At 44.9% G+C, this 25186-nt stretch overlaps 1 protein-coding gene and 1 long non-coding RNA gene across 7 annotated transcripts in view; both read right to left on the reverse strand.

The window, feature by feature from the left end:
* Nucleotides 1-25186, reverse strand: part of LOC123380411 (transport and Golgi organization protein 1 homolog) — a 207520-nt gene that overhangs the window by 134089 nt on the left and 48245 nt on the right. The window lies entirely within an intron of this gene.
* Nucleotides 1-25186, reverse strand: part of LOC123380418 — a 51174-nt gene that overhangs the window by 14649 nt on the left and 11339 nt on the right. Inside the window, exons 2-4 of one of the 5 annotated variants that reach the window (XR_006586152.1) lie at nt 19378-19492; nt 18552-18593; nt 85-147 (exon numbers count right to left, since the gene is read on the reverse strand). This is a non-coding gene — a long non-coding RNA (uncharacterized LOC123380418). The other 4 variants (XR_006586150.1, XR_006586151.1, XR_006586154.1 and 1 more) reach the window with 4 other exon arrangements.

A 25186-nucleotide genomic window follows, 5' to 3' on the forward strand; every position in this document is an offset into this window, starting at 1 on the left:
AAAGTACTGCAACAAAATTAAGTGAACAGACTGAAAGACACAACACAGGATAAAGTCCAAAGGTAGATCGACTGCAGTACTTACGGGAATCCAGTCCATCAGAAAAGGAGGTACCCCAGTGCAGGCATTCAGACACCTGGGCAATATCTGCAAATGTTAAAAAAAAAAATGTAGTCCTTACTGCAAAAACAACATTGGCATTAGACACAAAGGGGTCATGACTTAAGGTTTAGAGAGAAACCATATGACTTCATGGTGCTGTACCCATGAGATCAAGTTGCATCAAATTATACCCTTTAACTTGAGGCTATTTGTTATATGTAAATCATACCTCATTAAAGAGAGTTTCAAAACACAAAATGCTAGGAGAAAATGTGGGAAAGTTCCTTTCTAATCCTGAAGTGCATGGGTGATAGGAGTCTGTCTGCCCATGTCTCAAAAATCCAAAAATGGAGGCATTTAAAAAAATTAGTAATAGCAGAGTGGGAGGACCCTGAGCTCACCCTGTCCCATGTTTTCAACTACATAACATCCACATCCAAGTCCATAAACCACAGAGGGATCCAGAGAGTGGCAGAACAAACTCCACCACTAAATAGAAGCTGTATCTGAAAGGTTAGGAAGGTCAGAAAGGTGGAGGGTGGCTGCCTGCAGAGAGGGCAGAGAAAGTGAGCCCTCACACCAGGGAGCTCACACAAACAAGACTAATCCCCAAAACAGTTGGCTTTAAAACCCAGAGGGGCTGAATTCCCTTGAGTTTGGATCCTGGAGCTTTGGAGGTCAGCTGACCCAGCACTGGGTGATCCAAGAGGATGAGTGAGAGCCAGGTCCCTGCCTGTGTAGAGAGGCAATGTAAACATGGCATTGTACACAATGCCAAGGCAACAGGAGACAGATGTGCTCATGCTGACTTCTGAGTGGTTGGGGGACTTTTCCAACAATGAGGGAGTTCACAGGCACCATTTTTCTCCCCCCCTCCCCCCCAGATTAAGCACAGAGGCACCTACCAGGGAGTGGACCTGCAAGGACACTCGCTACCTAACGTGCTAGCTGTGTGCCAGTCCCAAGCGTTCTCTGGGGGGCTCACCCACTCCAAGCCTGCTGGCCTTGGCAAACTTTGTGCAAACCGCATGGGCACCCTGTGTGGCCAGCTGCAGGCAAAGCTGCCATTGCACACTGTGCACATCTGCACTGCACCCAGCTATGCACCCCTGGCTACCCTCACCGGTCTCACCCAGCCACATGTCTCCAGCCACTGATGTACTCTGTGCACAGCCTTGAGCCCCTGATTGCCCTGGTGCATAGCCCCCAGCCACCAAGGACAGCTACATATTTGTCAACAGAATCTTGGCAAGCCAGAGGGAAGTGACATGACGTATTCAAAGTGCTGAATGGAAAAATCAGCAGCCAAGAATACACTATCCTGAAAGGCTATCATTCAGAACAGAAGGAGACATGGAATCTCCCCAACAAAAACTACAAGAGTTTGTACCACTAAATCAGTCCAGCAAGAAATACTAAGAGGGACTCTGAGTGGAACAGAGAGACCAAAAGTGACAAAAGGGAGGGAGAAAACACAAATCCAGTGAAAATGAACATTTCTGTAAAAAATCAGTCGAGGAACTCACAAAAATGGATATAAAATATAATAACGTACCAAAACATAGTAGGGAGGAGAAAATAATGGGTTCAAAGGTAAATGACCATCAACTGAATACAAACGGCTAAAAGCAAAGAAATTATGTAAAAACTTAATGGTCACCATATATCAAAAACCACCCATAAATATTCAGAGAATAAGTAGAAAGAAAATATATCACTAAAGTAAATCAGGAAAACATGAAAGGAGAAAGACAAGAAAGGATCGAGAAAATCAGGAAAAAACACAACAAAACGGAATAAAATGGCAATACATACATACAAATCAATAATTACTTTGAATGGAAATGGAATGAATGCTCCAATAAAAAGACATAGGGTGTAAAAATGGATGAAAAAACAAAACAGATTTATATGCTGTCTACAAGTGACCCATTTTAGACCTCAAGACACCTACAGAATGAAAACGAGAGGATGTCGAGAAACGTCACGCAAATGAATGTCAAAAGAAAGCTGGGGTAGCAATGCTTGTATCAGAGGGAAAAAAACAGAATGGACTCAAATAAAATGACAAATGAGAGAGGAGAAATCATAACCAACACCTCAGAAATACAAACAACCATAAGATAATATTATGAAAACTTGTAAGTCAAAACTTTGGACAATTTACAAGAAATAGATAAATTCCTAGAAACATAGAAGTTACATAACCTGAAACAGAAATAGAAACATGAACAGAACAACAGCCAGCAAGCAAATTGAGTCAGAAATCAAAAAACTCTCAACAATCAAAAGTCTAGGACCAGATGACTTCACAGGTGAACTCTACCAAACAGTTAAAACAGGGTTAAGACCTCATCTTCTTAAGCTATTCCAAAATATAAAAAATGATGGAAAACTTCCAAATTCATTCTATGAAGCCAGCATTACCCTGATACCAAAACCAGAACAAGAGCCCACTAAAAAAGAGAACTCCAGGGGCGCCTGGGTGGCTCAGTCAGTTAAGCAACTGACTTTGGCTCAGGTCATGACCTCACGGTTCGTGGGTTCAAGCCCCGCATCGGGCTCTGTGCTGACAGCTTGGAGCCTGGAGCCTGCTTCGGATTCTGTGTCTCCCCCTCTCTCGGCCCCTCCCCCACTTGTGCTCTGTCTCTCTCTCTCTCTCTCTCTCTCTCTCTCTCTCTCTCAAAAATAAATAAAATGTAAAAAAAAAAAATTAAAGAGAACTCCACACCAATATCCTTGATGAGCATGGATGCAAAAATTCTGAATCAAATACTACCAATCAAATTCAAAAATACCTTAAGAAAATAATTCACCACAATTAAGTGGATTTGTTCCCAAGCTGCAAGGTGGTTCCATGTTCACAAATCAATCACTGTGATGCATTACATAACTGGGAGAAAGGATAAGAACCATATGATCGGGGCTCCTGGGTGGCTCATTCCTTGAAGCGTCCGACATTGGCTCAAGTCATGACCATATGGTTTATGATTCAAGCCCTGTGTTGGGCTCTCTGCTGACAGCTCAGAGCCTGGAGCCTGATTCAAATTCTGTTTCCCTCTCTCTCTGCCCCTACCCCACTCACATTCTGTCTCTGTCTTTCAAAAATGAATAAACATTTCAAAAAAACCCCCACACATACGGTCATATCAATACATGCAGAAAAAAAAGTACAACATCCATTCATGATTGTAAGCCCCTCAAGTAGGTTTACAGGGAACATACCTCAATGTAATAAAAGTTACCTATGAAACCCCCGCAGTTAACGTCATCCTTAGTGGGGAAAATCTGAGAGCTTCTCCTCTAAGGTCAGGAAGAAGACAAAGATGTTTACTCTCACCACTTTTCATAAATGTAGTACTGGAACTCCAAGCCACAGCAATCAGACAAAACAAAACAAAGCAAAACAAATCCAAATCTGGAAGAAGTGAAACTTTCACACTTGGCAGATTACATGACACTATATATAGAAAACCCTAAAGAGTCCACCGAATAACTGCCAGAACTGATCAATGAATTCAGCAATGTCAGAGGATACAAAATCATTGTACAGAAACCTGTTGCATTTCTAGACAACAATCATGAAGCAGTAGAAAGAGAAATTAAGAAAACAGTCCCATTTACAGTGCACACCAAATAATAAGACGTCTATGAATAAATCTAACCAAAGTGGTGAGTGACCTATACTCTGAAAACCATAAAACAGTGATGAAGGAAATTCAAGATGACACAAAGAAATGGAAGGACATTCCATGCTCATGGATTGGAAGTACAAATATTGTGAAAATGTCTATACTTCCCAAAGCAATGGACACAACTAATGCAATCTCCATCAAAATACCAACAGCATTTTTCACAGAACTCGAACAGTCCTAAAATGTGTATGGAACCACAAAAGACCCCAATCTTCAGAGTAAACATCCTTTAGGTGAAGTGATAATTAAGGATGGCATGATGCTTCTGGATCTTCTGCTCCAAAACACATTAACTCTGGCCTAAGCGTATGAACAAACGTTAGACGTATCCCACCCAAGGATCATTCTACAAAATACATTCTACAGACGTACCCTCAAAACTTTGCAGATTATGAAAAATATGGAAAATCTAAAAATCGTCACGACCAGGTGGAGCCTAAGGAGACAGGATGACTGAATGTAATGTGCCAGCTGGGATGAGTCTGGAACAGAAGAGGTTGAAACCGAAGAAATCTGAGCAAACATATAAATTTTAGTTAATACTACCATATCTCGTCGGGAAATTGATTGTGATAATGTCCCAACTCATAGGCCATCAAGAGTCAGAAAACAGTCTGATGTATGTGGAGACTCAGTACTATCTTCCCAATTTTTTGGTAACTAGAAACCCATCATAAATGAAAAGATTATTAGTAATCATGGTTTTATTTTTTCAACACATATTATAAAACTGGTTCTAGTATAAGTTACTAGTGATTGACATTTACCTATTCTTGTTGTCCTTACTATTGTTCAATTTAAATAATAGCATTCATGTTACAGAAAACCGAATGCACAATGATGTACAATTCATAGAAACATCTACTTTACATATTTTAAGATAACATATATACATATATATACCACTGTATCACGTGGTATGTAAATTAAGTGTTTTTCTGATCTTGAATGAGCATGCCATTGAGTAGCTTTCCATAAAGGTGGTTATCCTAGATAATAAATAATATTCAGATTTTACAGGATGTACTTCATATTATGCCTGAACATTTTCAAAAAAAAAAGTGTACAAACGGCCAGATGAATCATTGTGACTGGCTCACTTATTCTAAAAAATCCTTGCTTTAACATTTTCATGCATATTTTTAGCAAGAATACAACAGAATCAAATATTTCCAAATCAAAGAGATATTCAAAGACTGGAAGAAAGATAGGGAGTTCAAGGGGTTTCAGAAGGAAAAGATGTGACCATGAAGTGGCAGTCACAGGCAAGCAGCTTTCTCTGGGCCACTTTGACAGGTTTGCATGAGGACATGTGACTTGCCAAAGGATAAGACCCAGAAGTACACGAGGGAAAGACAACATTTAGGAAGAGGTGACTTGGAAAGGGTGCTTCTGTGCCTACGTGATGGCTCAGCAGCCTGGCTGGGGGTCCCTGGGTCAAAGATTTCAAAAGTCCAGCAGTAACGTAGACTCACAAAGATCTTAGTAACGTATCAAAGTAACTTAAACCCACAAAGATCTTAGAGCCACAGAGTTGATCTTCATCTATGATTAGGAGATGGTCATAGTTTCCCAGGATATGAAAATCGGGCCGGCAGTAGGTGGCTAAATCTTATTTAGGGCTATATTTCTAACAAAAAATGGATGTGTAAAAATCTGGGTTTGGAATGTTAAGAAAAATCATAGTTCCATCATGGAGTTACTTACATTAAGGCCCCACATCACCAAACCTAGTGTCATCCCTGCAGGAATGTAACCTTTAACTAGTCAACATAATTGCCTGGTCAGTGCGAGAAATTTTACCGATAGACCCCTGCCATTCCCTCAGGGAGGCAATCTTGCTTCAATAAGGTATTCCATGCCACTAATTTTTTAATTTTTAATTTAAGTTTATTTATTTTGAGAGAAACAGCACATGCAAGGGAGGGACAGGGAGAGAGGGAGAGAGAGAATCCCATGACAACGAGTTTATGATCTGAGCCACTATCAAGAGTCAGACACTTACCCAAGCTATTCAAGCACCCCACGAATATGGGCTTTCAAAGGTTAGCAGTCTTGGCTGGGACACATCCCTAAGGGCACTGGCCTACTCCTGGAGAGAAGGCAGCAAAGTACTTGCAGGCAGATGGCATGGAAACAGTTATCTGTACAATGCCTGGTGCACACAGTGGGGAGATTATATACTCATCTTGGGGAGCATCCCTGAGAGGCAGTCGTCAAAAAAGGGGACAAAGGAGCTGGGACAGAGGAGCTGGGTGGTGCCATTTCCCTCCTCTGCCCCCCAGCATAAACACAGAGCCACCTGCTGGAAACAAGGCAATTCCCACACTAACCTGCTTACACCAAGCCCCACCTTCCTGTGCTCTGGTGAGACTCGCCTTCTAGGTCAAGCTTGCCTCGGTCCCAGAGGAGCTGGCCCCTTCTCCAGAAGACCAGCAGAAGCCCCTGACCACACCACCTCTCTTGACCAGACAGTTCTGCAGGGTTTCACTTCTAGTGGCAGTCGTTTCAAGTCTCATTTAACAAGCAGATCAGAGCAGACCTAGATAAAACTCACCACATTCTGGCCAAGGACCATACATTGCCTATACAACTGGCCTGAAGGATAGTGCAGGCAGAACACAAAACAGTGCACGCAACACACACCACAGACACTCCCTGATGTGCCCGGCCCTGGACACTAGATGACATCCTCTTCATAAAGCCATTTATCTCACAGGCAGGTAACATAAGGAGCTTTTGGAACACAGAGAACGCAAATACTCAGCCAAAATGCCAAGACAAGAGGAATGCATCCCAAATGAAGGAACAAGATAAGGTTATGGCCAGAGAAATGGAAGGAACACTTCCAAACTCATTCTATGAGGCCAGCATGGCCTTGAGTCCAAACTGCACAAAGAACCCACTAAAAAGGAAAACTACAGACCAATTTCCCTGATGAACCTGGATGCAAAAATTCGCAACTAAATTAGCACACCGGATCCAACAATACATAAAAAGAATTAATCCCCACAATGAGGTGGGATTTATTCCTGGGATGCACAACTGATTCAATGTCTGCTAATCAACTGATGGGATACATCACATTGATAAAAGAAAGGATAAGAACCACATGATCCTCTCAACAGGTGCAGAAAAAGCATTTGACAAAATATAGAATCCTCTCTTGATGGGAAAAGAAAACCCTCATGAAAGGAGGCATAGAAGGATCGTGCCTCAACATCATAAAGTCCAGATACGAAAGTCCCACAGACAATATCATCTTCAATAGGGAGAAACTGAAAGCTTTACCCCTAATGTTAGGAACATGACAGGGCTGTCCACTCTGGCCACTGTTATTCAACACACTGTTGGAAGTCCTAGCCTCAGCAATCAGAAAACAAAAAGAATACAAGGTGTCCAAATTGGCAAGGAGGGGTCAAACTTTCCCTCCTCGCAGATGTAATACTCTCCGTGGAAAATCCACAAGACTCCACCAAGAAACTGCAAGGACTCCTACAGGAATTCAGGAAAGCCTCAGCATATAAAATCAATATACAGAATTGGATTGCATTTCTATATGCCAATAATGAAGCAGCAGAAAGAGAAATCAAGGAATTGATCTCATTTACAATTGCACTGAAAACCATAAAATACCTAGGGATCAACCTAACCAAAGAGGTAAAAGACCAGTACACTGAAAACAATAGAGGGGTGCCTGGGTGGCTCACTCGGTTAAGCACCGACATCACCTCAGGTCATGATTCCCCAGTTTGTGGGTTCGAGCCTCACATTGGGTTCTGTGCGGACAGGTTGGAGCCCGGAGCCTGTTTCAGATTCTGTGTCTCCCTCTTCTCTCTACCCCTCCCCTGCTCAGGCACGCGCTCGCTCGCTCGCTCTCTCTCTCTCTCTCTCTCTCTCTCTCTTGCTCTCTCTCTCAAAAATAAACATTAACAAAATTAAAAGAAAAAACAACAGAACGTCTATGAAAGAAATTGAAGAGAGAAAAAGAAAATGGAAAGAAATGGAAAAACATTCCATGCTCATGGATTGGAAGAACAAATATTGATAAAATGTCAATACTACCCAAAGCTATCGACACATTCAATGCAATCCCAATCAAAATTGCACCAGCATGCTTCTCGAAGCTAGAACAAGCAATCCTAAAATTTGTATGGAACCACAAAAGACCCTGAATAGCCAAAGTAATCTTGAAGAAGAAGACCAAAGCGGGAGCCATCACAATTCTGGACTTTATCATGTATTACAAGTCTGTAATCATCAAGACAGTAGGGTACGGGCACAAAAACAGACACAGAGATCAATGGAACAGAATAGGGAACCCAGAAGTGGACCCTCAAACATATGGCCGACTCATCTTTGACAAAGCAGGGAAGAATATCCAATGGACAAAAAGAGTCTCTTCAGCAAATGGTACCGGGAAAGTGGAGAGTGAGAAGAATGAACCTGGACCATGTTCTGAAGCCAGACAAACACACAACCTCAAAATGGATGAAAGATCTAAATGTAAGACAGGAAACCATCCAAATCCTAGACGAGAAAACAGGCAACCTACCTCTTTGATCCTGGCCACAGCAACTTCTTGCTTGTCATGTCCCCAGAAGCAAGGGAAACAAAAACAAAAATGAACTATTGGGACCTCAAGATAAAAAGCTTCTGCACAGCAGAGGACACAATCAGCAAAACTAAAAGGCAGCTGAATGGGATGGGAGGAGATATTTGCAAGTGATATATCACATAAGGGGTTAATATCCAAAATCTATAAAGAATTATCAAACTCAACACCCAAAAACCAAATAATCCAATGAAGACATGGGCAAAAGACATGAAGAGACACTTTAACAAAGAAGACATCCAGATTGGCCACACATGAAAAGATGCTCAACCTCACTCATCATCACTGAAATACAAATCAAAACCACAAGGAGATATCCCCTCACACCTATCAGAATGGCTAAAATTAACACCTCAGGAAACAACACGTGCTGGCAAGGATGCAGAGAAAGGGAACCCTTTTGTAATGCTGGTGGGAATGCAAACTGGTGTAGCCACTCTGGACAATAGTATGGAGATTTATCACAAAAACTAAAAACAGAACTCCACAATGACCCAGCAATTGCACTAGTAGGTATTTATCCAAAAGATACACAAACGCTGACTCAAAGTGGCACATGCACTCCAATGTTTACAGAAGCATTACCAAAAAAAGCTAAATTATGCAAAGAGCCCAAATGACCATTGACTGATGAATGGATGAAGAAGATGTGGTATACTGATACAATGGAATATTACTCGGCGATCAAAAAGAATGAAATCTTGCTATTCGCAACAACATGGATGGAACCGGACTCTATTATGCTAAGCAAAATATGTCAGAGAAAGACACACATCATATGATTTCTCTCATCTGTAGAATTTAAGAAATAAAACTGATACACATAGTGAAAGGAAAGCAGAAATAAGACACACACAAAGAGGGAGTCAAACGGTAAGAGACTCTTAAATATAGAGAACGAATGCAGGGTTCCTGGAGGGCTAGTGAATAGGGGAATGGGCTAAATGGGCGATGGGCATGAGGGGGGCACTTGGGATGAGGACTGGGTATTTTTTGTACTTGATGGATCACTAAATTCTACTCCTCAAACTGTATTCCACTATAAGATAACTAACTTGGGCTTAAATTTAAAAATAAATAAATAAGTATTAAAAATAAATAAATAAATGTAATACCAGTCAAAAGAAAAGAATATTTAAATCAGACTCTTTGAGTGGAAATGAAAGACCAAAAGTCATACAGACAACAAAGGATCAGAGAAAACATCAAGGAACAATGGCAAAACAACTAATAAAATGGCACTAAATATTTATCTATCAATAATTACCCTGAATGTAAATGGATTAAATGCTCCAATCAAAAGACATTGGGTAGGGTGTCAGAATAGACAAGAGAAAAAAAAGCAAGCAAGCAAACAAACAAACAAACAACAAGACCTATCTAGATGCTGCCTACAAAGCCTTATTTGGACCTAAACTCACCTGCAGACTTAAAGGGAGGGAATGAAGAAATATTTCTCATGCCAATAATGTCAAGAGAAAGCCAGTAGCAATACTTCTATCAGGCAAAATAAACTCTAAAACCAAGACTGTATTTTTGTACCCTTTGGATAAATACCTAATAGTGAAATTGCATGCACCCAATATTTATACCAGCATTATCAATAATAGCCAAACTATGGAGAAAGCCCAAATGTCCATCAACCGATGAAGGTATAAAGGAGGTGTGGGGTAGGGCTGTGTGTGTGTATATATATGTATACACATACATATGTATATATGTATATACATACATATATATAATGCATACATACATACAATGGAATATTACTCAGCCATCAAAAAGAATGAAATGTTGCCAATTGCAATGATGTGAATAGAGCCAGAATGTATTGTGCTAAGTGAAATATGTCAATCAGAGAAAGACAAATATATGATTTCACTCGTGTGGAATTTTATTTTAATTTTTTTTAATGTTTATTTATTTTTGAGACAGAGAGAGACAAAGCATGAATGGGGGAGGGGCAGAGAGAGAGGGAGACACAGAATCGGAAGCAGGCTCCAGGCTCCGAGCCATCAACCCAGCGCCCGATGCGGGGCTCGAACTCACGGACCGCAAGATCGTGACCTGAGCTGAAGTTGGATGCTCAACCGACTGAGCCACCCAGGTGCCCCTCACTCGTGTGGAATTTAAGAAACAAAACAGAGGACAACATGGCAAGAGGGCAGTAAAAGAGAAGAGTGGTAACAAACCATATGAGTCTCTTAATGATAGAGCAAAAACTGAGGGCTGATGGAGGGAGATGGGTGGGGGATGGGTATTAAGGAGGGCACTTGTTGTGATGAGCACTGGACGTTGTATGTAATTGATGAATCACTCAATTCTACTCCCGAAACCAATCATGCATTGTACGTCAACTAAAGCTTAAATTTAAAAAAATAAAGCTGTAACAAGAGATGAAGATGGACACTATCTCATAATAAAGGGGACAACCAAACAAGAAGATCCAACGATTGTAAATTTTTATGCACCCAACATACAATCACTGAATATACAAAACAATTAACAACAAATGTAAAGAAACTCATTTATAATAATTTAAGGATAGTAGAGGTCTTTAACACATCACTCACATCAACAGACAGAACCTCTGAGCAGAAAATCAACAAGGAAACGATGGCTTTGAATGACACACTGGACCACATGGGTTTAACAGATATATTCAGAACACTGCATACTAAAATGGCAGAATACACATTTTTTTCAAGTGCACATGGGACATTCTCCAGAATCAATCACATTCTAGGTCACAAATCAGGCCTCAACAGGTACCCAAAGACAGAGATCAGACCAAGCATCTTTTCTGACCACAAAACTAGGAAACTTGAAGTCATCCACAAAAAAAAAAAAAAAAAAAAAAACAGAAAGAAAGAAAGAAAGAAAGAAAGAAAGAAAGAAAGAAAGAAAGAAAGAAAGAAAGAAAGAAAGAAAGAAAGAAAGAAAGAAAAAAGGGGAGGGGGGAGAAAAATATTTTCAGTGTCTAAAAGTAACCGGCCCTCTAAAGGCAGAACCATTTCTGTCCTGCACAGAAACAACACAACACATGGGGCAGATCTTTGCCTGAGGGGAAGAAACATACCAATTGGCTCATGTCAAAACAATTCCTGTTTTTTTTTTAATGTTTATTTATTTTTGAGAAGAGAGAGAGCATGAGGGGGGGAGGAGAGAGAAAGAGGGAGGCGCAGAATCTGAAGCAGGCTCCAGGCTCTGAGCTGTCAGCACAGAGCCCGACGCGGGGCTTGAACTCACGGACCCCGAGATTATGACCTGAGCTGAAGTTGGACACTCAACCGACTGAACCACCCAGGCGCCCCATGTCACTTCCTGCTTTTAATTTTTCACCAGGTGCCCTGAGTCAGAGGATAAAATCCACACCGCTGGCAAGTCATATGGGGTGCTACTTGCTCTGACCCCTGCCTAGTTCTCTTACCTCTCCTCCCCTCCAGGAAAGAGAATCTGACAATGAAACAAACCTATCCTGGAGGCAGAACCAAGGGGCAGAGAGATACGTGTTCCTGGTAAACTGTTATGCATACCTGGATTCAGCCACACCTGCAACCAAAGGCCTACTTCCACGGGATAATACACTTTCTTGTGGGCTTCAGCTGGTTGCTGTTGTTTGCCAGAGGGGGGAAATTTTCTATTGCTGAAATAGGGCTGGTGGCCTCAAAAGACCTGAAGGCAAGAGCAGAACCATGGCTCTCATGGCTGGTGGAGGCCAAAACTCAGACTGTTCATCAGGGGTCACCATGGGAGTTGAGACTGGGGCAGCGGGTGGTGATCTATTATGTATGCATGCTGGGGTCAGAGGGTCGTCAGGATCTATGTATGAGGGAGAGGGCTAGACCCCAGAAAAAGACAATCACCTGTGAGATGGCTTGGCTCACAGGTGCCCACAATACATGGCAGCCAAGCCCCACATCTACTCTCCTCGGGGAAGTGTGAAAAGACCAAACAACAAGTGACATTTCCAGAAGAAACTGGTCTGTTCCCACCTTGAAACTATGAAGACATCATGTACTAAAATCTGAGTTTTCACTAAGAGAAATAATGTTTATACCTTAGATAATGGAAGGAGGGAGGAAAGGCCTTAACCAACAGAGAAGATACTGAATGCATTAACTAGATTACTAGATTCTGGAATATTACCCCCTTCTATAAAATGAGGTTTTCAAACTACAGATTGCATCCCTTTAGTGCGGCGGTGAAAGTAATTCAGTGAGTCACAAATGTTATGATGGAGTAGAACATAAAACATAAGAACGTTCTGCACACAGTAAAGGTTAAATAAGTAATGTTCTAGGAAGGCAGTGTCTCAATTTCTTAATACATGAACATGTGCACTTAAAAGCATCCTTCTTACTGTGAGCCATAGTCAAAAAGGACTGAAAACCAGGTTTTGCTGTTGGGTTTTAAACGAAAAGCAACTGATGGGCATAGAACTCATGCTTACACCAAGTGACTATGCTTCTGTACATCATTCCCATCAAAATGAAGCCCCCTGTAGAGAAGGACACACGTATGTGGGGTTTATTTCAACACCGTTTTTAGTGGCAAAAGCCTGGAAACAACCTAAATGCCGTCTATAGGAAAATGAGCTTTAAAATTATATCATTATATCATTGATATATCATATCATTGATATTAGTATCAAAAGATATTAAGACGACTGATTTAGGGGCGCCTGGGTGGCTCAGTTGGTTAAGCGTCCAACACTTGATCTCAGCTCAGGTCACGATCTTACGGTTCATGGGTTTGAGCCCTGTGTCGGGGTCTGCACTGACAGCACAGAGCCTGCTTCAGATGCTGTCTCTGCCTCTCTCTCTCTCTCTCTGAAAATAAATAAACTTAAAAAAAAAAAGACTTATTTAGATCTTTACCTATTGATCTGGACAAAGATTCATGACTTAAGTGATATACCATTACCTGAGAAACGCCAAGTAGATCAAGGGTCTACAAACTTTTTTTTTTAAAGGGCCAGATAGTACATATTTTCAGTTCTTCAGGCAACATGTTCTTTGCACTAGTCAACATTCCATTATATCGAGAAAGCACACACAGACAATATGTAAAAAATTGGTGTAGCTGTGTTGCACTAACACTTTATTTACACAAACAGATGACATGCCTATGGACCACAGTTTGGCAACCTCGGATAGAGACTCAATGGTAATTCCATTCTTGGGGAGAATAAAAAGAAAGCGAATGGGTATACATGTTTGTCAAGATCTGTTTAAGTTTACATATGTCAATTAATTCTGGTTGTCTGAAATAGGTAGCACTGGGTCAGAGTAACTTGTTCGTACATCTCTGTATTGTTGCATTTGTTACAAAAAGTATATATAACTCAACTTTAAAATGCCAATAAAATATTCAACTATTAAAAAACAAGGTATGAGAAGGGCATGGGTGGCTCAGTTAGCATCTGACTCTTGATTTCAGCTCAGGTCATGATCTCACAGTTCCTGAGATCGAACCCCACCGTTAGGCTCTGCACTGACAGCAGGGAGCATGCTTGAGATTCTTTTTCTCCCTCTCTCTCTGCCCATCCCCTGTTCATGCTCTCTCTCTCACTCTCTCAAAATAAATCAACTTAAAAAAAAAATCTAGTGACTGATTTCACTAAAATCAATTCTCTAATACATTTAACCATTTTTTTATATTGCAAATAATAGAAGAGACAGAAGAGACCTCCTATGATTCATATTTAATTGGATGCAAAGTGTCATACAAAGAACTCTCTGGCTACAAGTTGCCAAAACAGATGAAAAGAGTAATAGAAAGTCATGGGAAACCAAGATTAATTTTATTCTCCCCTCCCCATGGGAGACCAAATGATACAGAAAGAGTAATTTAAAACTTAAGCTCAGAGGCACCTGGGTGACTCAGTCAGTTGAGCATCCAACTCTTGATTTCAGCTCAGGTCATGATCCCAGGGTCATGGAATCAAATCCCACATTAAGTACGTGGCCTGCTTGTGAATCTCTCTCTCCCCCTCCAGCATTTTCTTTCAAATGAACGAATGAACAAATGAACGAATGAATCTTACCAGGTAGGTACTTACAGATGGAGTGGCTCAGTTATGCCATCCCAAAATGACACCAGGTGAGCCATAAGTCAGGGTTTGCACCTGGGCCTCAATTCTAATTCCAATTCTCATGGTATTGACCAATAGCTGATCAAGAGGACAAAAGTCCATGGTAAATCCAATCCTGCATGCTACAAGGGCACCCTTGATTCACAGGAGAAATAAGCACAGGACACAAAGAAAATGGCTGCCTTACTGCTTAAACATAAAGAGAAGGAGGAGTCCTGTTTCTCCTGTTTCACACAAATGGGGAGAGCTTCCAAAGTGGTAAGCAGAAATCATCTTTCACATTTTACTTTTCCCCATTTCTCCACTGAAACAGACCCCAGTGCTGCCCCTGCTAGGCAAGCCAACACCGCCAGCTTCCTTGGGTAAAAGCCAAGTAGCTGCTAATTCAGATGTGTGGCGGAAAGGGCTTGTGTCCCCTAGCCATTCTTTCTTCTGTAGCAAGAAAAATTTCTTGCTGAGCACCTGACCATCTGGATGGAAGACAAAGACAATTTCCCAGCATCCACTGCAGCTAGGGGAGGCCACATGAACATGTCATGGGCAAACTGCAGAAGAAAAGGTTCATGAACTGGAAGACTTAGGAAGAGAAACTACCCAAAATGACATACACAGAAAACCAAAGGCCAGGTAACCTGCCTAAGGTCACATTTCTGGCAAAGGGCAGACCTGGGACTTTCGGGGCCAAACCCATGGTCTCACGTTCATGTTCTAACACTTTCTGGTAAAGGCTGCCTCTGTGAACACTGTTCCACTCTACTTTGGAAAAGAGGTGAGAAAAGAGGCAAGACAGCAAGCAGCAGCCAGCTTGCATCCCATCAAACCCCATTTCCTGTCACTCGGAACACATGTGACTAGTCGCTGACACTTGATATAATTTACAGTCAGGTTGAACCACTGCCTGACTTTACTGTTAAATTATTTACTGTGGGTTTTGTCCATGCCATCAACTTTTCTCTTGGCCCATAAAGTCCATGTGTCAAAGGGAGGGGTGGTCAGAGATCACAAAGCTCTCTCCAGGTGGGGGTGTTTACCCCAGGAGCGGTCACATGGCAAAGCGCTATACCTACCTGGACAGGTAGGTTCCAGATTGTTAACAACACCTGAGGGTTGGCAAGTGACTTTTATTTTTTCCCTTTCTACTTACCTATATCATCTTACATTCTCTACAGTGAATATGGCTTCTTTTTTAACAAGAAAACACAAATTGGTGTTCAACAATAAAGTTGCTGGAAAAGTATTTTTAAGCAAGTTACGAGTTCAGCAGATGCTTTTGGCCCCTGGGTATACGTTTGCTTCCTGTCTATTCCAAATCCTTCATTTTACTCATTGGGAAGAAGCCAAGAGCATAGAAGCAAAGCTTCAAAACGTGCGGGCACAATTCCTGGTTGCCCAGCAGCCGGACCCCTGCACTCTGCTAATGGCATTATAGTGAGACAAACCAGGTGCAAACAAAGGCACAAGCAATTAAAGGTAGAGCTGAGCTGGGTGTAACTGGCTCCACCTGTGGGAAGGAGGGTGCGTTTTTGGAGGGATTGGGTCCCGTGAACAGTAGGAAGAGGGGTCCGATAGAAATGAAAAGGGCAATGGGGAGACTGGCAAGGTGACAAGTTTCAGGTACAGCACAGACCTAGAATGCCTCCTGGTTCCTGTGGTCAAGTGCACCTAGAAAGCACATAGCATGGCTCAATGTCCACAACCTGCCCTGTTCTGCCCACTGGCTTGGCTGCCTGGGAGACATCTGGGTGCTCCCTCTCCTAGAGCCCACCTAGTGTACCCACCCAGTCACCCCAGCCTATGGGCTGCAGAGGGGCACACACTGCCATTCCCTTCGGTGTCAGGACACCATTCACCCACTGTGCACCTTGGGCGAAGCACTTGACCACGCTGATGACAGTAAAAACAATCTAATCCTTACACGGGGGATGGCAGGGGCTGTAACCCAGTTCGGCCCCTCTCTATGCTCTGACCTCTTAAGTTTCAGGCCCCTCACCCATACAACAGGGACGATGACAGTACTCACCCCGCAAGAAGGCTGCCTATCAAGCAGAGCAGGGCCTGGCATATGAAGCTTAATCCACATGAGCTATTATCATACGATGCTCAACACTTTCATTCTTTCACTCATTCATCAAAAAGCTCTTTGTCACCTACCAGGGGGACATCTGGGGTCAGGCATCTGATTTTGGAAGGTGTCTGCACAACAGTATCAAAACCAAGTCAATGTTCCTCACAAGGAGCCTGCATCCTGGTATAAATGCTTAGTGAATACATCACTCAAGAAAGGAAGGAATAGGGGCGCCTGGGTGGCGCAGTCGGTTAAGCGTCCGACTTCAGCCAGGTCACGATCTCGTGGTCTGTGAGTTCGAGCCCCGTGTCAGGCTCTGGGCTGATGGCTCAGAGCCTGGAGCCTGTTTCCGATTCTGTGTCTCCCTCTCTCTCTGCCCCTCCCCCGTTCATGCTCTGTCTCTCTCTGTCCCAAAAATAAATAAACGTTGAAAAAAAAAATTAAAAAAAAAAAAAAAAAAAAAAGAAAGGAAGGAATAAAAAATTTTAAGTACAAAATAGGCAGCAATACTACTAGTTTCAGAACTAGAGTGGCATTGAACAAAACAAGCCACCTGTCAGCTTCCTGGAAGGAGAGAAGCCGGACACCAAACAAGACGTTGACTGACAAACTGCACAACAATCCAAGGCCAAGGCGGCCCTAGAAAGTAACAGCGCAATGATCAATGTACATCTGGCTTTGGCCCACCTCCAGGAGGGAGCTGAAGCTGTCCGAGGGCTCCTGTTCCATTTCTGGGACTTCATTTCTCGCCGAACAATAAAGAAGAAATGAACAGAAATCATGAATCAATACTTAGTATTTCCAGGCAATTGCTCTTTCAATGATTTAGCAGGGGAAAGCATCCTACAGGGGATAAAATCAGGGTGAGCAAATAAAATGTTATCCTGTATGGGAGTCCCCAGAGAGACATGGACACTTCTAGACCCAGGGACCGGATCCTCTTGCAATGATGACCCCTGTGCCTTTGATGAAGCTTTTCTCGATGCTGACAGCACTAAGGGATGGTTGGGGGTGGTGGGAACAGGGAAGGCGGGGAGGAGCTTTGGCAGCACCACCCCCACCCCTCCCACATAGCTTCCATCAGCCTCCTGGGGCCAGGACAGCTGGCTATCCACCCAATATCCATTATCCCTCCTTCATGTGCCAATGACGCAATCACATTTCCCAGCTTTCCTTGCAATTAGGGGAGCCGAAGAGCTAGAAGCAGAAGTCGTGGGGGAGGGGGTGGTATCCTGAAAAGCTTCTTACAGATTACCCCTCAAGTTTTAAATCCTTAGAGAATTCAGCTATGAAATGCACGCTCGGCCCCTCACCACTTCCCACTTCCAGCTGCCTAACATACAGCTGTAATGGCTCAAACATCAGCCACCATCTAGGTACCATGAGGGAATCAAGACGATAAAAAGCCATGTACTGAAGATGGTAGAGCAAAAAGAAAAAGCAGCCTGAATTCCTGATGATCATAAAACCATCACACTAGCCCCAGAGAAGACTAAGTATTTCCAGACTTGTGATAGGTAAGGGAAAAATCTTGTAGAAGTCACTGTTTGGGTTTTTTTGGTTTGTTTTTGTTTTTGTTTTTTTAACGCAGCCAAACCTCACTACTTGACCCACTAACCCAAATGAACATACAAATTCGACATAACAGAGCGCATTTTATGCAGACGCAGTGCCAAGACAATGCCTCCAAACCCCCACCCCACAAAACCACCAAACCTCTGCTGAATAAAAATTCTGGAGACGTTACATTTCCCACATCACCCCAGCTGCATGGCCACCTGCGCTTCTGCAACCCAACATGATCTCTTCATCGGTCTCCCTCCTCATTTCTGAGGGTTGCCCCCATCCCATTCTCAATCGAGTATGCTGTGTAGAGCTGCTCCCACCTCACCTCTCCCCACCCCCAGGAGTGGGCACGTGAGGACCCTGGTGTGGCCTATCAGAGTCCTAACCCTCCTCTGAAATCCAGAAGATTACCTTAAGGGAGGCATGTCATCCAAGCTGGGCCACAGCGTTCATCTGGGAACATATGGATGTAATCAGTAAGGATGTCCTAAATGGCATTTGAAACTTCATTTTTTTTATTGATCAGAAATAAATACAGAAAACTGTGCATTAAATCTGGGTGGTGAGTACACTGGGTATTGGATGCCTTATTCCCCAGACTTTTCCAGTAAATTCTAACTTAAAAAAAAAAAAAAAATCAGAGTTTGGGCCACTGTCCCATAAATGGTTCTCCAGGTGCTTCCAGTACTGATCACTGCCTAAGGGGTCAGGTACTGAGCTACTGGTACAGATATTTATTTGAAGGTCAGTAAACTAGTGAATCACACAAATGATTTACCAGTACTGCAAAGCTTTCGACGAGATTTACTTTACCATTATCACCACAATTATTCACCCACTTTCAGAAATTAACGTACAGGTGTTCTGCTAATGTGCCTTGACCTTCCACATACTAGATGCCCTTCAAAACCCATCTCCAATCCAAAATAACGTCAACAATTGCCTGGTACTTTCCATACATCATCCACTTGAGACTTCAAATAGTTGTACAAGTCAACACTCCATTATCATCTGTGCCCCCAAAATGAACACACTGAAAGCTCTGAGTTAAAAACTTATTTCAAGAATTTGGAACTAGTCAAGGAGAGTGTGGAGATTCATCCCAGACCCCACTGGCTGGAAAACCCAAGCCTGCCTTTGCCTCCATGTTCTACTGTGGCCTCTGCACGCACCTCCTCTCCTTTTACTACGGAAGGACGAGTCTTCATTGAGGAAGAAAACAATGCCAATAGCATACCTCGTCTCCACCGCTACCGAGAAGTGGTTTCTCCCCAAGTCTGATGGCCAGTCCCGAGGCACTCATGCTCTGACCCGGGGCCCTATGTGGCAGCACACAATTAGGTTTCGGTCATCTGGGGGAGAAGAGGGGAAGGGAATGGGTCTTTTTTAGGATAAAGTTAAGGGGTAGGGTAGATGCTACCCAGCCGGGGTACTCCACTCCAGGCTGCCCCGCAGGCAGGCAGCTCCTGGTCAGTGGCTACACACAACTTCTGAGACCCAGGGTGATGCAACAGATTTTACCACCTAGGACACTATTCTCTGGCTAGCAGAACATATCTGGAGAAGCAGGAAATGCATGCACTCAGCCTAAACCCAGCTAAGAACCCTGGCTTGGCCTCCAGGCAGAGGAGTGTAAATGTTAATTTCAACAGCTCTGTATACCTATGTTTGTGTGTGTACATATGTATGTAAATAAGTATATGTGTATACATGTATGTATGTATGCATACATGTGTGCTTAAATGTGTGTGTGTATATATGTAGCTGTTTCTCTGGAAACTCCTAGTACAGGGGCCTTGAGCACACCCATCTCTCAGAGCCTCGGTTTCCTCACATCTGTAAAGTGGGGGTGCCAACAGAGATGCTATAGGGTGAAGAACCTAGCACAGGTCCAGCACGTTACAGGTACCCACTGAATGGAAGCTTTTCACTATCAACTAACTATTTTTCTAGGTGATTCCAATGCCTGATCAGAAAAGGCTGAGCGGTATCATAGCATGCATTTGTAATTATCTGTCTACCTTTTCACTGTCCATGTCCCCCACTAGGCAGTGAGCTCAGGTGGAGAGCTTGTACCTGTCATTCACTGAAGTACTCCCAGAACTGTGCCTGGCACATGTCCACCTGTTGAGTGAATCACAGGGTATCCTGTCTTCCCATCAATAAGCCAAGATTTGTAGCGGACACCAGAAACATCATTCAACAAAGGGTAGGTACATGACCTCTTCATCCCAATTCATGACGGGCAAGGTAATCAGTTATCCTCACAGACATATCTTTGCCACATTCCTGGACATTCTTTCTACTGCAGACCCTTACAAGTTACCAACCACTCCTTCCAAGACTCTCAGGGCACAAGTCCCCAAATGAGCATATTGGGTATGAGGTCCCTTTCTTAGGAGCCACCCAACTAGCTTCGGAGACAGATGCTGCATGCATCCAAGCGAGTGCCCAGTATGAGTGGCATGAACCTCTGTTTGTCCTCCCTTGTACTCAACTCCTGCTGGGATGCAGCCACCCAGCCAGACAGGACACTCCCCAGACATCTCTGCATCTAGGTGGAACCCCAGGCCTAGGCCCCACCCATGGGCTGTGGGCAGAGCGGTGTGGGTCACTCCTAGAAGAAGGGGGAACAATTATTCTCTTCCTTTTATTAAGTAACATTGCTTCCCCAAACTTCTCTCAGGTAACACTGCTCCCCTCTATGCCAACTTGCCTACTACTCCAAAATCACTAAGACTATTTGGATGGAGTGTGGCAACAAGTTTTATCAAATACCTATTGTGCCCTTGGTCAACACACAAACTAAAGTCATGATCCTCTGTGCGGTCAGACACACTACATAACCGAGACAGGACTACAAACTCATGAGAGTGGGCAATCAAATGCCAGAGCTCGGTTACTGCTTGTCAGTGCAATAGGTTAGGAAACTGGGAGGTCAGTGTGATTAGATTTCTTTACAGGGACAGGAGAAGAGCTGGCTCTTAAAATAAATGCAACATCTGGCTGACCAGGGAGAAGGGAAATGGCACTTCCAGAAGAGGAAACTGGATGAGCAAAGAGGAGGGATCCGAAAGCCATCAGGACAGGGGCACAAGGCCAGACTACACTGAAGCTTCATGAGCGGCACCCAGAGGGGGAGGATGCTGGGCAAAGAGGAGAAGGGCCATGCTCCCGGAGAAAGGGAAAGATTAGAGAAACCAGGAAGATGTGCTTGACACCCACTGTGGAGCTGGGGCAGGGGTGGGCACAGTACAAGTACCCTGTTAAGTCAGCAGTGGTGAACACCTTCCCTTGCACACCCACCTCCCCTAACCACCCACCCTCTTTGTAATTGGTGGAACCTATTTGGAGACAAGTTCTGAGGCCACACTTGGATCGGAGATGAAAGTCACAGCTTTCATTGATCTGAAACGACTGCTGCTGCTCAAGAGCCAGACTGCTGTCACATTTGTAGCATACTGGCTGACCGTGAACTTCATTGGTTTGCACATGATAATCCACCAACGCAATGGTTCCGGGTGGGCAAGGATGGGAAGTTTTAATCCCCAGGTGATTCGGTGTGGAGCCAAGACTGAAAACCACCACTCGGCTCTGCTCCACGTGAGAGATGGCAGGGTAGTTCGTATGGAAACTGGTGGGGAAGAGAAGTGCTCTCTTCTGCTGGTTTGCCGACCAGATGAAACCTAGAGCTGCTGGCAGCCTCTTGCCGGCGTGAGAAGGCCTGCCGAGAACAGGCCAGCACCCACTGGGGTGTGGGGGCTGGGCCCAGCGGCTCACAGGAGCCCAGGCTGTGCAGTCTTCCCTCAACGGCACTCAGTGACGCAGTGCTGACAGCCTAGACTCGGCCACGAAGGTGGTGGGGGAGGGGGGGCAGGGGGAGCATCAGCACCAGAAATGTCAGCAAGCACCCGCAATGGGATGATTTCTCCCTTAGAGGCCTGGTGGTCAAACATGTACCAGTAGGGGGAGAAAAGTGGGGGAAAACCAGACCTGAGAAATGGGGGATGGCGGGGGGGGGTCCTGTTATTTGTACCCCTAGATCAAGACATCCCTAAAGACAGGCACTTCTAGACGTTTTTTTAGGCCAGAGAAGATTGGATTGTAGGACTCTTGGAGTTAAGAGCTCTGAAGGATGACACCAGAGGAGAGTTGAAATTGTGTGCTAACTGTGCTCATGAAAACCAAACTAGACGTGGTAAGAATCTGATTGGAGGCGCCAGTATCAGACGTGGTTAGGTGGGGTCCAGCACATCGGTGACGTGGCAATTACCCATCACCTCGACCACAGCTGCGCTCTCCAGAGCAGCCATGGGTCTTCTGTCACATGACCTGCCACGAAGCCAGGTCCTACAACAGCCCCCCTGAAATTTCCACTCATTGATGTGAACATTCGTGGAGCATGTACCTGAGTCAAGTATTGCTCAAGGCACTTTGAACACAGGGCAGGAGAGAACAGACAAGGTCCCTGTTCTTGTGGAATGCACAGTGGGGCACAGACAGCAAGCACAGGAGAGGGTGAACTCAAGATACTCCAAGGTCCCGATACACTCTGCGATGAAGTAACATGATAAAAACTAAGGGGGAAGACACAATACGAGACAGGGCGGTCAGAGAAGGTGACCCCTGAGCAGAGCCCTGCTTGACAGGGTGGAGTCAGCTGTGTAGACACGGGTAAAGAGCATTCCAGCAAAGGAACAACCACGGAGGCACTGAGGTAGGAACCAGCCTGGTGCAGCTGAAGAAGAGCCTGATGGCCAGGGTGGCTGGGGGACAGTGTGGTGGGGGGCTGGGGCAGGCCAGGAAGAGGTGGGGTTGGAACACTGGAACGACCCAGCCACAGCCAACACTGGAGGCCAGCATCAAAAGGTCTGGAGTGGGTTCTTTCTTTTTTTTTTTTTTTTTTTAACATTTATTTATTTTGAGACAGAGAGAGAGAGACAGAGCATGAACGGGGGAGGGGCAGAGAGAGAGGGAGACACAGAATCGGAAGCAGGCTCCAGGCTCTGAGCCATCAGCCCAGAGCCTGACTCAGGGCTCGAACTCACGGACCGCGAGATCATGACCTGAGCTGAAGTCAGACGCTCAAGCGACTGAGCCACCCAGGCGCCCCTGGAGTGGGTTTTAAAGAGCAGAGAGATGGGATCGGGTGAGTGTTTCCACGAGGTTCCACATTTGTCCCACTGCACACAAACATGAGCAGAGTCAGGAGTGACCAGAGCAGCCCAACGCAGATCAAGACATCTTTGCCTCTGTGCACATCGGGGGCAGGATGCGAGGCCGCCCAAGTGGAAACGGCCCACGCCTGCCATGGTTTACACTACAGGATACAAAGTTAAGCCCCCCACGCCCGGTGGCACAGGCAGGCTCTAGGAATACCCCGCCCATGGCCATCCATCTCCATAGAAACGGGGCATCAATTGTCCTGGGAGGCCAGGGAAACGGAGGCCCCTGAGAGCATGAAGCACACACCATGTTCAATGGGGCATCAGTGAGCAGGCTACACACAGGCAGACATGCAACCCATCAGAGAGGCTGAGGACTTCCTTTTTTTCCCCTTCTTCTGTTTCGGAAATTTTTTACACTGCTCCCAAGCCTCCCTCCTCTGTCAAGTTCCTCCCACTGTACCTCCTGCCTTGCCGCTGATTACTCTGATGGCCAGTAGCAAGAGAGCCCTCTGTTCCCGAGCCCACGACACATTAATTACATGGAGCCACCGACGAGAGTGTGCAGCCTTAAATCCATCACTATAGGGTAAGACGACGGTGGCCAAGGCAGAGAAGGACAGCAGAGGGGACCCGATGAGGGGAAGGGCAGGAGCAAGAGCCCCCAACACACCACAGGCAAGTGTATTTGGAAAAACAGACTCCGAGAAATAAGAGCCCTTCACAAGGACAGGATGGACTCTGGATCCAGTAAAGAGCTAATCAGTTGCACAAGCATATGAGCTACGGGGACCCAACTCAAGATTGAAAGCGAACAGGGGAAGGAGGGTGGGAGCTCAGGGCTACACAGTCGTGTCAAGCATGGCTGGATACGCAGGCTCAAAGGAACTCAGCTCTTCCCTGTATGTGATGGCCTCACACGGAGAGAAGAGAACTACAGTGGCCTGAGCCTCCTAAGCCCGAACAGGAAAGAAGGATGCCCTGGCAGGATCATCGCTCCTCCTTAGCCCAGAGAGCCAGCTCTGATTCACAGGTAAATGCTCCTCAGGGGAGCCTGAGAGGAGGTCAATACCAAGCAAGGTTCTGCTGAGCAGCAAAGACTCCGTAAGAAATCCCATGGGACACTGAGGAAGCAGCCTCATCAACTGCACACACAACCACTGACGACACCCAAAGAGTAACCCCAAGGGTTCACCAGACAGCGAGACCCCAACCACACAGGGTGGGGGCTTCACCTCCAGTGTCCAGGGCAGGTGGTGACAGGAACACAGGGGTTGGCACTGAGACCCCAGGGTGGGGCGAGGGTGTGCCCGGGTCCAGACACGCACACCATGCACAGGCCTGGGCCAGAGGCAGTGGGCTTTCCTGTCCCATGTGTGCTGCCCACCAAAGGCCACAGCTCTCCTCTGAGGTCCCATTTCATCCACTGGGGGACCTCTGACAAAAAAACCCAGACCCTCAAAGCATCAGCGCCCCGGCTCAGACTCCATTAAGACAGTGATGATGATGGTCCCGGGGCTCATCCAAGGTCAAGTCAGTACCTCAGCTCAGCTCAGCTCAGCTCACTAGCTGTGTTCATTTCCTATGGCTGCTGTAACAACCACAAATTCGGTCGCTTAGAACAACACAAATGTATTACCTCAAGGCTCAGGAGGTCTGAAGTCTCAAAGGTCTTACAGGCTACAGTCAGCCCATCCGCAGGGCCATGCTCCGCCTGGAGGCTCTAGGGTACAGCCCATTCCCCAGTCTTTCCCAGTTTCTAGAGGACGCCCACACTCCTTAGCTGGGGGCCCGCGTCACTCTGACCTCTGTGGCTTCTGTTGTCACATCTTCTACCTCTCGGACCCTCCTCCTTCCTTTTGTGAGGACGCTTGTGACTAC

This window comes from Felis catus, chromosome D1 (genome assembly GCF_018350175.1).
Source record: "Felis catus isolate Fca126 chromosome D1, F.catus_Fca126_mat1.0, whole genome shotgun sequence".
NCBI lineage: Eukaryota > Metazoa > Chordata > Mammalia > Carnivora > Felidae > Felis > Felis catus.